Source organism: Mirounga angustirostris, unplaced genomic scaffold (assembly GCF_029215605.1).
Source record: "Mirounga angustirostris isolate CCGP_5_RB_7025 unplaced genomic scaffold, mMirAng1.0.hap1 SCAF_9, whole genome shotgun sequence".
In the NCBI taxonomy this organism is placed as follows: domain Eukaryota; kingdom Metazoa; phylum Chordata; class Mammalia; order Carnivora; family Phocidae; genus Mirounga; species Mirounga angustirostris.
In genome coordinates, this window is record NW_026991717.1 from 20,175,290 (window position 1) to 20,189,031 (window position 13,742).

Below are 13,742 nucleotides of genomic sequence, written 5' to 3' on the forward strand. Positions count from 1 at the left end.
AGGAACGCTCCAGGCCCCTCCCTTCTGGGCCAGCTTCCAACAGTTCTCCCAGCAGGACCCCTCCTCTGCACCACCTACCGGGGGACCTTGCTCCACCCTCTCCATTTGTAGCTCTTAGGGACGGCCCCTTTGTAATAAGTGCTTCCTTAAATCTACAGTATTACAGATCGTAGGAGAAAACATTTTAAATATGAGGAAGCAACAAGCTAAAACATAAATCCCTCCCAATGCTTTCAGAGATTTTCCTGTATATGTATTATACCTATACTTAGCTTTTATTTTTTTTTTAGAAAAATGAGCTTATTTCCAACATATAGTCATATATTTTGCTTTTGTCATTCAGTATCATGAGAATTCCGTGTTATTACATGGATGAGTTATAATTAATACTTTTGACAACACAGTGTTCTATTTTCTGGATTATTACAACTGAGCAAGCATCCTATTGGTGGGCATTTAAATTGAAAATTGCTCTGAAAATTCTTTTGCTATTGACACTCAATTATTTTACTCTTTTCCGTAATATTTCTTTTTGTAAGATTTTATTTATTTGATAGTGTGAGTGTGCACACACGTGTAAGTCTTTTCTGTAATATTTCTAAAAATTGTCATAAACATTCTGATTGTTTCATTTTCCTGGCACCTCTGTAGTCCCAACCACTGTGTTATGACATTTGTTCTCTTTCAGGCAGATAAATATTCACTGCACATCCATAGTTCTTGGAGGGCCCAAAAGACATATGATATGTGGCTCTGATCTCTAAAGAGATAATAGTCTTATTAATAATAATTTTGATTGTATTAGTTTCCTTTTGATACTGTAACAAACTGTCACAAGCAAAGTGACTTAAAACAACACACATTTATTACCTTACAGTTTTGCAAGTCCAAAGTCCAACATGGGTCTCAGGGGATTAAAACCAAGGATTTGGCAGGCTGCATTCCTTTCTGGAGGTTCTAGGGGATAATGTATTTCCTAGCTTTTTCCAGCATTTGGAGGCCGGCCACAATCCTTAGTTCTTTGTCCCTTCTTCCATCTCCAAAGCCAGCAGCATTATACCTCTCTGTGCCTCCTTTCTCTGATCACAACTGGGAAAGAGTCCTCAATTCTAAGGATTTGTGTGATTACATTGGGTCCCCCTGGAAAATCCAGGATAATCTCCCTGTCTCAACATCCTTAACCTTAATTGCACCTGCAACATCCCTTTTGCCCTGTGATCTAACACATTCACAGGTTCCGGGGATAAGGGTGTGGACATCTTTGGTGGTGGCGGGCCTTATTCTGTCCACCCCCTGACAACCACTACAATTTGTTGAGTAGTTATTATTGTCAGTGCTAAATGAAACACTTTACAGGGATTATCACACTTAACCCAGCCCCTAATCCATGAGGCTGATACTATGATTTATCCTCATTGGACAGATGAGGGAACGGAGACCAAGAATAATGATTTGGAAGTTAAGGCTAATTCTCAGGAGTAACACAAGTCAGTGAGGATTGTGAGTCTTCTTGCTTTATGTATTTATTTACTTACTTATTTACTTATTTATTTCCTTATTTGTTTATTTAAAGACAACATTAAAACTTCAACATAGACCCAGAACTTTCTACGGAATTTCTGTTTATAAACACTGAGCTGGCCAACTCCGTTTTTAATCCACAGCGTTGGTAAAGGGTTATGAAATCCTCTTCTGAAAAGCTTTTGTGCTGGGTCAGGCCTGAAGTCACCCCACCACTGAGGCAGGGGTTTGGGCCACCATTTTGCCAAGACTGGTATATTGTCCATGGAACCAGACATGGCTCTGTGTGACTTAAAGACCCGAACTAATGCTTGTGAAAGCTGCTAGGTTGCACTTAGGCCGTCATTTAAAGAGGGGTGAGGGGGCTGAGTGACTCAGCTCCCATCTGTTGGAGGGAGATGGGTCTTATTCAGCTTTCGGAAAGGCTTCCCAACAGTCTCCTGTCTGTGGACATGGGAGTTTAGCTCATTGCCCTAGCCACAGCACAACGGAGACTGGAACGCAGGCTCCAGAGAGAATAATCATATGCCTTCAGACCTGTGGGTTGGTCATCCAGAAGGGGGATACAAGAAATATAAAAGGAACAAGTCTGAGTATCCTCCTGGTGCTTCCAGGGCAGGTGGACTTTCTCATCCTCAGAGGAACTAAAATGAGGGGATCTTGGCATCCCTTGGGAGCAGGGTTGCCAGATTTAGGGTGGGGAAATAGGACACTGGCTACATTTGATTCGGGTTGAATTTCAGATAAACAATGAAGTATAAACCTGTGCTTGGTCCACAGCTTCAGCAAAGACAGCTACATGGCATGGATCCCCCGAGTGAGGACCAGATAGAGGAGGTTGTATTTCACTTCTGGGGCCACGCAGAGTAGAGGAAGAACAGGTCCAGCAGGTGACAGGAGGAATCATAGCTCAGGATCAGGAAATCAGGGCCCTGTTATAAAGCAGGTGTGGATCAGAATAGCTAAAATTAACAAGTCAGGAAACGACAGATGTTGGTGAGGATGAGGAGAAAGGGGAACCTTCCTACACTGTTGGTGGGAATGCAAGCTGGTGCAGCCACTCTGGAGAACAGTATGGAGTTTCCTCAAAGAGTTGAAAATAGAGTTACCATACGACCCAGCAATTGCACTATTGGGTATTTACCCCAAAGATACAGATGTAGGGATATGAAGGGGCACGTGCACCCCAATGTTTATAGCAGCAATGTCCACAATAGCCAAACTGTGGAAAGAGCCCAGATGTCCATTGACATATGAATGGATAAAGAAGATGTGGCACATATACACAATGGAATACTACTCAGCAATCAAAAAAATGAAATCTTGCCATTTGCAATGACGTGGATGGAACTAGAGTGTATTATGCTAAGCGAAATAAGTCAATTAGCGAAAGACAATTATCATATGATCTCACTGATATGTGGAATTTAAGAAACAAAACAGAGGATCACAGGGGAAGGGAGGGAAAAATAAAACAAGATGAAATCAGAGAGGGAGACAAACCAGAAGAGACTCTTAATCATAGAAAACAAACTGAAGATTGCTGAAAGGGAAGTGGGTGGGGGGGATAGGGTAACTGGGTAATGGGCATTAAAGAGGGCATGTGATGTAATGAGCACTGGTGTTATATAAGACTGATGAATCACTGAACTCTACCTCTGAAATTAATAATACATTATATGTTAATTAATTGAATTTAAATAAAAATAATAAATAAATAAATAAATAAATAAATAAAGCAGGTGTGGACACAACCCCTCGGGGAGAGCATCCAATGTCTGGTAGAATGTGGGATGGGGGCACAAGAGAATTTTTGTGAACCTCAAAGGACAGGATGACCTCAACTGACACTCAGGCTTCACAGAAGAATGTACTAGATGCTGTAGGCACACAAAGAAGGGCATAACTCTATGCCCAAGGGGATTTGAAGGGATTCCTTTCAAAGCAGGGTGTCAGAGGAACTAATAGCGGGGCTCAGGGAGACAGAGAGAGTTGGTGGGGGGGAAGTCACGAGGCAGAGGACCCAGGAAAGCACTCGCCTCATGGGCAGCTCCTGAGTGGCATATTATTCCCTTGGTGGGCGTGCAGCCTGCTGGCAAGTGTGGGGATGCAAGCAGGGCATGGATGAGTGGTTGGGTTGGATCAGCATACCTGAGTCTGCTTGTGAACAGTTTCAAATGCCCTGCTGAGATAGTTGGACTTTGTTCCAAAATTATGGATGGAGGGGGCGGGGTGTGACCAGACCAGTGATAAAAAAACAAACCAAACAGAAAGCAGCTCCAGTAGCTGAGGGGAGGACTGCACGGAGGGCTTTGTGTCAGCTGCCTGAGAGGTAATGTGTCATTTTTCTCCCTGGCCTGGTCCTCATTTCCCCAGCTTTGGAAATACTAAGGAATGGAAACCGAATTGGACTAAAATCCCTATGGGTTTAAATTATTTGATTTTACATGCCATTTGGAATTCTCCTATTAGGAAGTATTTACACTTGAAAGAGAAACTTCAGTCTTATATCATAATGGCTAGTCATACAAGAGGTTGTCAAGAACTGGTTAACTAGCAAATGTGTTGATGGGACAAGCCCAGGTCTTAATTGGGAGGAAGCAGCAGGAATTTTGAGGACAAGCAACAATGGCAGAGTCTGTCCCATCTGCCAACAGGCAGCCTCCAATTCCAGGAAGAGCCCGAGAGGAGCTGGGAGTTGGTCAAGGAGGAAATTTTATTTTGGGTCATTATGAGCTCTCCATTAATACTTAAAATGGGAGTGTGTTTTTAAATGGATCAGTTTACCAATGAACATTAAAAGCATTTGAGGATGCTGTGTATATCTGACAAATGGTCATACCTGGAAAGAACAAAACAGATACTTCCAGCTCAGCTGTGAAGGAGAGTGCGTCCGGTGCACAGAAGCAGCCACTTTGTGAATCCCACTGGGGCTTCTCTCACTCACTTGATAGCCTCTTGGGTTCTCCAGGCAGCTGGGTTACCGTGCCGATGTATGGTCCTGAGAAAAACTTTCGCTGCTCCCCAAGATGCAGGCATTCAGTTCATAATCCCCAACTCCAGCATCTGGGTTCCGAATGGATGCTTCTTTGAGGGGCCACACCTGTTCTCAGCCTTCTTCCTGGCTCAGCCACAATCCTTGGGCTTATGACCAGAAGCTGGATGCCTAATCCCACTAGAGAAAGCATTGGTTCTGGCACTATGGCAAGGGACAAAGATTTTAAGTAACAAAGTCCAGCTTTTGGTACATTCTCTCTTTCCAGTGACCCATTAAAAGCAGCTTTTATTGAGGAACCAGTGGTCAGATGTCTTCAGCTTTAAAAATGTCACTCCTCCCTGAATGTTGCCATGGCATAAAAAGCCAACTTTTCCAGGATTATAATCTTGTGACCACAAAGGATAAATAATCTTAGGAGAGTATTCTCTGCATGAATCAGGGGTCTCTTTATCTCTCTTGTGGGTGCATTAGAGATGTTACACAAATTCTTTCATCCTCGCAGAGCCCCACAGGCTGGGCAGGAAATGGGGAGGATTTGATTCAGGAGCACTGTGGTTATTTACTCCCTGCAAGCCCTCCAGAAAAAGCTGTCCGGTCTGATTCAACCAACCAACCAGCTATTTTTGAAAACTGGTTAACATTTGTTGACTATGTAATACCAGCCTCTGTGCACGTATCAACAGGTGGGAGCAAATGAGGGCACACAACCCACCATTAAGTGAAGATGATCCCTGGAGTGTTGAACTTGGGCTAAGGCCCCAAAGCTGGGGACAAAAGGAAGGAAGCACCTCCCATATTTCAAAAGAGCACCAAAGAGCTACCAGAAATCCATTCTGGGATTTGCTAAGTCTACACTGGTTTTGCAGCCCCTGTCCCCGTGGCACCAGCCAACAAACTGCAGAGAATTGAGAGAAATGGGGTCAGGGAGGGATTTGATAGGAGTGGTGGGGTCATGACCTGGTCAGGTGGTGCTGAGAGGAGTCCCTCAAACCATGTCAAGTGGTGCCAAGAGACTTCTTTAGAGATCAGGGTGCTTGCCAAAAGGGGAGATGGCCATTGCATTTTCTGGTTAAATGTTTGCCCGCTGGGTGCAATTAATCAAGCTGTACCTGGTGGAAGATTTTCTGATATATTTGATAAGTGTGCCTTGGTGTCTGAAAATGGAAATGAGCAGAGGAAATGATGCCTGCTTCTCTCTTGGAAAACTCCAAGGTTGAGAGACTGGCTGGACCAGCCCAAGACTGCAGGACGAGGGCAATGGCAGTGGTGGGACAGTCCACACCCAGGCCATTGGGTACAATGGTGTACTGTGGGTAGCCACAGAAGGTGTCCAGCTCGAGCAATCTTGAAGGTGCCTTGTCCCAGGGAGTGGTCTCCTGGGACAAGGGGACTCCAGTAGAAGCTTCGAAGAGCCCACCAGGTGCAGGGGGTAAGGGGACTGTGTTTGTTGGTCAGGGTCCCAGCAGAATTTCACCCCAGATGGTTAGCATGAAGAGATTTGTATAAATCGGGTTTACTTAGGTAAAATTTATGTACAATGAAATTCATCCTCTTTAGACACATCATTTAATGAGTTTTCACACATGTTTACAGTTGTGTAACCACCACCACAAACACCACATAGAACATTTATATTGTCCCCAAAAGCTCCTCATGCCCCTCTGCAGCCAATCCCCTCTCTTACCTCCAGTCCCTGGCTACCACTGGCAGGTGTTCGGTCTTACAGTTTTGCCTTTGCTGGAACACCATGTAAAGACGTCATAGAGTATGTAGCTTTTTGTATCCAGCTTCTTTTACCTACCATAATGTTTTTGAGATCCATCCATATTGTTGGGTGTGTCAGTAGTATTCGTTCCTTTTTAGTCAATGGATAGCGTTCCATTGTATGGATGTACCTTTGTTTATCCATTCATTTGTTGAAGGACTCTTGATTGTTTCTACTTTTGGTGATTTAGAATAACATGGCTATAAATATTCAGTACAGATCTTTGTGTATATGTATGTTTTCATTTCTCTTGTATAATATTTAGGAGTGGAAATTCTGGGTTGTAAGGTAAGTGTATGTTTAATTTTCTAAGAAACTGACCAATATTTTTCCAAAGTGGTTGTATCATTTTGTATTCCTGTCAGCAGTATGAGAGTTCCATTTCTTCCCCATGCTTGTTAGCACTTAGTATTGTCAGTATTTTGAATTATAGCCATTCTAATAAGCGTGTAGTAGTATCTCATGAGGTTTTAATTTGCATTTCCCTAGTGACTAATGATGTGGGGTGTCCTTTCATTTGCTTATTTGCCATCCATATATCTTTGGTGAATTATCTGTTCAAATATTTTGCCAATTTTTGAATTGTATATCTTCTTATTGAATGAAAGAATTCTTTGCATAATTTAAATCCTAAAAGTCCTTTGTCAGATATGTACTCTGCAAATATTTTCTTGCAGTGTGTACCTTGTCTTTTCATTTTTTAAAGTGTCTTTTGAAGAACAAAAGTCTTAAAATTTTGATGAAGTCCCATTTATCAGTCTTTTTTCTTTTGTACTTGGTGCTTTTTGTGTTGTAGCTAATAAATCTATGCCTGATGCAAGTTCACACAGGTATTGCCCTGTATTTCCTTCTCAAAACTTCATAGTTTTAGCTCTTACATTTAGGTCTATAATCCACTTGAAGTTAATTCTAAAATATGGTGTAAGGTGAGGGCTGAGGTTCATTCCAAATGGATACCCAATTGTTAGGGCATCATTTGCCGAAAAGAACAGAATCCTTTTTTATTGAAGAATAAAATATTTGCAGAAAAGCACATATGTTCTAAGTGTACAGCTCAGTGAATTTTCACAAACTGAAAAGATGTGTTATCAGTCCCGAGATCAGGAAACAGACCATTTCTAGTCTGTTTCCCTTCCAGTCATTATGCACTGGCCCCATCCTATCCTTAATAACCACTACCCTGACTTCCAACAGCTAAGATTAGTTTTGCCTATTTTTAAACTTTGTATAAATGTAATTATATAAGACATCTTTTTTTAATCTATATTCTTTCACTCAACATTATATTTGGGTTTTTCTGAAGGAAAGTTGTTTTTTTTTTTAAGATTTATTTATTTATTTTGAGAGATGGAGAGAGAGAGAGAGAGAGAGAGAGAGATAGCATGGCGGGGGAGGGGGACAGAGGGAAAGAAGAAAAAGAATCTCAAGCAGACTCCTTGTTGAGTGGGGAGTCCAGTGTGGGGCTGGATCTCTCAACCCATGAGATCACGACTTGAGCCGAAATCAAGAGTTGAAGGCTTAACCAATTGAGCCACTCAGGCATCCCCACAAATATGTAAGATTCATACATGTTGTTGCCTACCATTATCACTGATTCTCACTGCTATGCTGTATTCTGCTGAATGACTATACTGCAATTCATTTATCCATTCTTTTGTTAATATTCATGTGTGTAGTGTCCAGGTTGGGACTTTTATGAATAGCAAACATACATTTTAACTGGGTGTATTTCTGGGAATGGAACTGCAGGGGTATAGGTTTTTTGTATGTTCAATTTTATCAGACACACCAAAGACTTCTCCAAAGTGTTCACACCACTTTACACCCCCTCTAGCAGTGTAGAAGAGTTCTAGTTGCTCCACATCCTCACCAGCACTTGGCATTTTCCACTGTTTTTATTTTAGCCATTCTAGTGATATCCAGTGATATCACACTGCACAGTTTTTCATTTGCCATTTCCTGAGGACTAACAAGGTTGAACTCCTTTCTCTATGTTTATGAAACACATGAAAGAGGCTATTTTGATATGTTCTTTTGTAAAGTGTCAATTCAAGTGTTCTGTTTATTTTTTATGTTAGGTTATATCTTTTTCTTATTGGTGAGTGGGGGTTAAGTATGTATTCTGTATACAAGTCCTTTGTCAGACTTCTATGTTGCCGATAGCTATTTCTGATACCTTGCTCTATGTGTTGTTTTTTGAATAATTTCTCTGAAGGCACTACTTTGGTTGGGATGTTGGGCACCTGGGGCTGGTGATGGATGAAGTTCAAGGGGATGAAATTATATTACTTGAGCCCAGTGAGGGCTGGAGCTGAGGAAGTGGGGCAGCCCAGCTGGAGTTATGGTCATGAGAATCACACTACTGCCAGGTGCAGCCCTGAGGCAAAGATGAGTGGGAAATCCCCCTCTCCTCTCACCTTCCCTTTTCCTGTCGGGGCCTCCATTGGCTGAACCCAGATATCATCAAGGAAGCCCAAAAGGTATAGTCCCTAGTAGTCAGCTTCTGGATCACAGACAAAGACAGAGAAGGAGGAGGCATGGATCAGGGGAGGGGATGCAATGGAGATTAACCAGCAAAGAGAAGGTGCAAAAGATTGCCTAAAAGACTTTATCTCTGAGGTTAAGACACTATGCAGTGTGTATGTCCCCAGGGAGCCTCTAAAGAATCCACAAAACGTGGTCCTTGAGAGAGCCAGCATTTAGAGGATTGCCACCTGAGGGTCATGGCAGTAGAACTAGTTAAGTGAAAAAGAAAAAAGATTTTTGCTCCCTTCCTTTAATCTTCTACTTCCCTTGCCCCAAGCCAGGAAAGGGAGAGGAAGGGAGAGAGAAAACTGGGAAAAAGATACACGATGCCCCTCCCCGCCACCTGGTTGGGCCAGGGCAGAGCTTGGCTTGGATGTGAGATTCAAATTTTGATTGAGACTTGACTGGACTGAATACCTGAAAGTGAGCCATCTTTACAGAAACAAGGCTTATTCTTATCATTTAAAAAATGCCTGGAAGCTGAGGTGGGTTGGCTCACTAAGATGTTGTCAAGGGAAGGATGATGTGAAAGAACTTACCTGACGGCCAGCATGGATGGAAGATCAAGCCACTTTCTGTTTGTTCCTCCCTGGTTCAGACTATTCAGCAGACCATTTATAAATAACTCTAATCTGTCTCTCTTTTCCAACAGGCTTGAGACTACGTACTTTTCATGCATTGTCTTACTCACATTCACAACCACTCGGTGGGTCAATACTGGTATAATCTCTGCTTTATAGATGTGAATATTGAGGCCTTAGGTTACAAGGCCATATTAGCTTGGTTTGAAGTCCAGCAAATCTGATTCCAGAGTCCACGTTAAATATTTTTTAAAATAAGACTATATTTTTAGAACAATTTTAGGTTCAAAGAAATTTTGAGAGGAACGTACAGAGAGTTGCCCTATTACCCCTGCCTTACACATGTATAGCTTCCCCCACTATCACTGTATCACAGTGGTACATTTGTTACAATTGGTGAACCTAAACTGACACATCATTATCACCCAAATTCCATAATTTACATTAGGGTTTATTCTTGGTGTTCTACATTCTATGGGTTTAAACAATTGTATAATGATTTGTATTTACCATTACAGAATCATACAGAACTATTTCCACTGCCCTAAAATTCCTTTGTGCCCTGCCTATTCATCCTTCCCACTACCTTCAACCCCTGGCAACCACCGATCTTTTTAATGTCTCCAATAGTTTTGCCTTTTCCAGAATGTCATATAGCTGAAGTCATACAGTATGCAGCATTTTCAGACTGACTTCTTTCACTCAGTAACAAGAATTTAAGTTTCCTCCATGTCTTTCCAGGACTTCCTAAATCCTTTCTTTTTAGTGCTAAATAATATACTATTGTCTGGGATGTATCAGTTTCTTTATCCATTTACCTCCTAAAGGACATCCTGATTGTTTCCCAAGTTTTGCCAATTATAAATAAAGCTGCTATAGACATCTATGTGCAGGGTATTTGTGTGAACACGTTTTCAATTCATTTGGGTAAATTAATACCAAGGAGCACAATTGCTGAGTTGTATGGTTGAGAATATGTTTAGTTTTATAAGCAACATCCAACTGCCAAACTGCCTTCCAAAGTGCCTGCACCATTTTGAATTCCTATCAGCAATGAATGAGAGTTCCTATCGCTCCACATCTTCACCAGCATTTGGTGTTGTCTGTGTTCCCAATTTTGTTCATCTAATAGGTGTGCAGTAGTATCTCATTGTTGCTTGAATTTGCATTTCCCTGATGCTATATGATGTGGAGCACATTTTCAAGTGCTTATTTACCATCTGCATATCTTCTGTTAGAGTCTTTAGCCTAATTTTTCATTGGTTTCTTATTGTTGAGTTTGAAGAGTTCTTTGTATATTTTTGATTGTCCTTTATCAGATATGTCTTTGCAAATGTTTTCTCCCAGTCTATGATTGTCTTCTCATTCTCTTGATGTTATCTTTCACAAAGCAGAAGTTTTTAATTTTCGTTATGTCCAGCTCATCAATTTTTCTTTCATGGATTGTGTCTTTGGTGTTGCATCTAAAAAGACATCACCATACCCAAGATCATCTAGGTTTTCTCCTATGTTATATTCTAGGAGTTTTATAGCTTTACATATTACATTTAGGTCTATGATCCATTTTGAGTTGATTTTTGTGAAGGTTATAAAGTATGTGTCCAGACTTATTTTTCTACATGTGGGTATACAGCTGTTCCAGTGCCATTTGTTGAAAAGACTGTCTGCTCCATTGTATTGCCTTTGTTCCTTTGTCAAAGATCAGTTGACTATATTTATGTGGCTATATTTCGGGGGTCTTTATTCTGTTCTATTGATCTAGTTGTCTATTCTTTTGCTAATACCACACTGTCTTGATTACTGTAGCTTTATATTAAGTTTTTAAGTCAGGTAGCGTCAGTCCTCCAACTTTGTTCTTCTCCTTAAATATTGTGTTGGCTATTCTGGGTCTTTTCCCTCTCCATATAAACTTTAGAATCAGTATGTCAATGTCCACAAAATAGCTTGCTGGGATTTTGATTGGAATTGCAGTGAATCTAGGGATGAAGTTGGAAAGAACTGAAATCTTGACAATATTGAGTCTTCCTGTCTGTGAACATGGAATATCTCTCCATTTATTTAGTTGTTCTTTAATTCAATTCATCAGAGTGTTTTAGTTTTCCTCATATAGATTTTTTTTATTATGTTCAGTTAGCCAACATATAGTACATCATTAGTTTTTGATGTAGTGTTCAGTGATTCATTAGTTGTGTATAACATCCAGTGCTCATCACAACATGTGCCCTCTTTAATATCCATCACCCAGCTAGATTTATATTTTGTTAGATTTATACCTAAGTACTTCATTTGGGGTTTTAATTTCAAATTCCATTTGTTCATTGATGGCATTTAGGAAAGTAATTGACTTTTATATATTGGTCTTATACCTTGCAACCTTGCCATAATTGCTTATTAGTTCCAGGAAGTTTTTTTTTAAATATTCATATGTTTAATTCTTACACCACTGTTTTCTGATGAAGACAGCATTGTGCTTTATGCAAGATTGGAAACCTCAGAATAGTCACCATAAAGCTTCTAAGACTTATGGGAGAATAAACGAGTATGGTCCACAGATAAAAGATGAAATCCACAATGTTGGGATTATAAATATTTAGATAAGCCCAGACTAGAAGACAAGCCTAAACCACCATCAGAATGAAATATGATATAATCCAAGATGTATCCTTAAAGTTTTGACACAACCCTCAGTCTGAACTCTGAAGATTGATCTTCAGTTCAGTCCAGCCAACAGAAATTGACTAGGCAATTTTCCATTGTATTTATTGTACAGACTACGTACATTCTAGAAGATTCCTTTAGTGTTACACTGTTGTACTTTTTGTCCCAGCAATTTGAGGGCATGCAAATTCCACAAAGTTGTCAATAAGAACACACTATGCTCTTTATTCATCATAATTAGACAGACTGTCATCTGCAATCATTGTACTGAAGTCTAAAAGAAGATTCCAAGCATCTTTTGATATTGATCATTTATGATGTTCCAACAAAAATTTATTCCATAAGTCTAAGAATTTAAGTCTTCCTTAAGCACTAAATTCAAGTAGGCAATGGCCATTTCTAGATCTCATTCTTTCTGTCTTGGATTCTTTGCAAAATTAAAAGTAAACTGGTAAAAATCCTTAAATCATCCTGGTTCTTTCATCTTGGGTATCTGGGCCTTTAGGTTTCAATGTCATACCATCCATGAACTCCTGTTTGGGAAGCTTGCCCTGTGTTGCTGCTCTGAACTTTGATGCAACAATCAACACACTAATGCTGGTTGGATCGAGTGCCAGGTCATCACAAGACTGTTGTATATCATCTATTCCAATTTTATTTTCATCTTGAGGATCCTTGTATCTATCGTATAGTTTTCCTTATTTCTTCCTGTTCAATGATCCTTTTACACTCTCTCATATATAAAGTTCAGGATTTGGGGGAAAAAATGTCTGTTGCAACCACAAACTTCCAGTCATTTTGAGAGAGAAAACTTACTGCTGTTTTTTCACTAGATTGTGTGAGGATCATAAACTGACAAATTATCCTTCTGCAATGATTTCAACTTGCTCATGTTGGTGTTCTCTAGGCCTCTCCTCTCCTCCTCTGGTTCTGCAGTGACTCAGTTCCAGGAGTTTTTTTGTTGATTCTTTCAGATTTTCTACATATATGATCATGTCTTCTGTGAACAAAGATAATTTTATTTCTTCCTTCCAAACTGTATGCCTTTATTTCCTTTTCTTGTCTTATTGCATTACTTTAACTTCTAGTACAATGTTGAAATGGAGTGGTAAGAGGGAATATCCTTGCTTTGTTCCTGATCTTAGTGGGAATGTTTTGAGTTCCTCACAATTAAATATAATGTTAGCTATAGGTTTTTAGATATTCTTTATCAAGTGGAAGAATTTCCCCTCTATTCCTAGTTTACTGAGAGTTTTATCATGAATGAGCATCAGATTTTGTCAAATGCTTTTTCTGCACCTATTGTTACGATGTGATTTTTCTTTTTAGCCTGTTGATGTGGTAGATTACATTGATTGATTTTCAAATTTTGAAGCAGCCTTCCATACCTGGGATAAATTCCACTTGATCATAGTATATAATTTTTAAAATGCATTGTTGAATTCAACTTGTGAATATTTTATTGAGGAATTTTGCATCTATGTTAATGAGAGATATTGGTCTGTAGTTTTCTTTTCTTGTAATATGTTTGTCTGGTTTTGGCATTAGGGTAATACTGACCTTTTATAATAAGTTAGGAAGTATTCCCTCTGCTTGTATCTTCTCAAAAAGACTGTAGGGAATTGGTATCATTTCTTCCTTAAATGTTTGGTAGAATTCACCAGTGAACCTGTTTGAAAGGTTATTAATTTCA

General features: G+C 40.0%; 1 pseudogene; it reads right to left on the reverse strand.

The window, feature by feature from the left end:
• Window positions 1-9,301: 9,301 nt before the first annotated feature.
• Window positions 9,302-13,510, reverse strand: LOC123862272 (DCN1-like protein 1; annotated as a pseudogene).
• Between the last annotated feature and the right edge of the window lie 232 nt (window positions 13,511-13,742).